The sequence below is a fragment of the Piliocolobus tephrosceles genome, chromosome 6 (assembly GCF_002776525.5).
Source record: "Piliocolobus tephrosceles isolate RC106 chromosome 6, ASM277652v3, whole genome shotgun sequence".
In the NCBI taxonomy this organism is placed as follows: domain Eukaryota; kingdom Metazoa; phylum Chordata; class Mammalia; order Primates; family Cercopithecidae; genus Piliocolobus; species Piliocolobus tephrosceles.
In genome coordinates, this window is record NC_045439.1 from 50,512,268 (window position 1) to 50,513,649 (window position 1,382).

Here is a 1,382-nt window from a genome sequence, read left to right on the forward strand (position 1 = left end):
TAAGACACAACCTATGCCCTGGAAGATCTTAAAGTTTATTTATAAAGATATGTATTTAAGTAGTTATAGAACAAAATAGTTTGCAATTAGTTACATTAAAGCAACATTATATAGTCAAATTTTGTTTAAATAATTTTATGATCAAAGTGATAGTTTTCTCAGATACATATGTATATATACATTAATTATCTTTATAAGGGGAGGCTTGCTAATATAACTTAAAAGTCAAAGGTTAGTTCTTTCAAGCATCGGCATGAAGATCCTAAGGCCATAGATTATCATCTTGAAAAGTTAAAACACTGATAGAAAGAATAAAACTGTTGCTTCAGGGTATAGAACATTCAACGGGAGAGAGGCCGGGTGCGGTCGCTCAAGCCTGTAATCCCAGCACTTTGGGAGGCTGAGACGGGCGGATCGTGAGGTCAGGTGATCGAGACCATCCTGGCTAACATGGTGAAACCCCGTCTCTACTAAAAAAAATACAAAAAAACTAGCCGGGCGAGGTGGAGGGCGCCTGTAGTCCCAGCTACTCGGGAGGCTGAGGCAGGAGAAGGGCGTAAACCCGGGAGGCGGAGCTTGCAGTGAGCTGAGATCCAGCTACTGCACTCCAGCCTGGGCGACAGAGCGAGACTCTGTCTCAAAAAAAAAAAAAAAAAAAAATGTGGAGAGAAATTATTGAACATGTTTTAAAACCAGGAAACTTTGAAGAACAATTTGGCTAAATCTAGTTTAAAGTTTATTTGTGAAAAGCAGCAATTCCAACTCTGACACAACTCAAGCGTAGGCACAGGAGACTTGTACAAGGCTGTTCCACAACATTATTTGTAATAAGAAGCATGGAAATTAGGAAAGCACAAATTGTCTACTGGTAGGAGAATGAATAAATAAAATGTGTTATGTGGAATACTCGTACAGTTGATTACTATACAGCAGTTAAAAATGAACGATATTAACTCACTTAAGAAATATATACATATATTCGCAGGCATAGTGGCTCACATCTATAGTCCCAGCACTTTGGGAGGCCAAGGCAGGAGGATCACTTGAGCAAAGGAGTTTGAGACCAGTCTGGGCAACATGCTGAAACCCTGTCTCTACAAAAAAAAAAAAAAAATACAAAAAATACAAAAAATTATCCAGGTGACATGGTGCACACCTGTCAGGAGGCTGAGGTGGGAGGATTGCTTGAGCCTGGAAGGAGGAGGTTGCAGTGAGCAGTGACGGTGCCACTGCACTCCAGCCTGGGAGACAGAGTGAGACCCTGTCAAAAAAAAAAAAAAAAAAAAAGAAGAAGAAGAAGAAAGAAAGAGAGAGAGAGAGAGAGACAGAGAGTGAGAAAGGAAAGGAAAGGAAAGGAAAGGAAAGGAAAGGAAAGGAAAGGA

General features: G+C 40.2%; 1 long non-coding RNA gene across 1 annotated transcript in view; it reads right to left on the minus strand.

Annotated features, from left to right (window-relative positions):
* Positions 1-713: 713 nt before the first annotated feature.
* LOC111554375 overlaps positions 714-1,382 on the minus strand; it is a 128,461-nt gene continuing 127,792 nt past the window's right edge. The window contains exon 4 of the long non-coding RNA XR_002735232.2: positions 714-1,382. This exon is cut by the window's right edge and continues 1,336 nt beyond it. This is a non-coding gene — a long non-coding RNA (uncharacterized LOC111554375).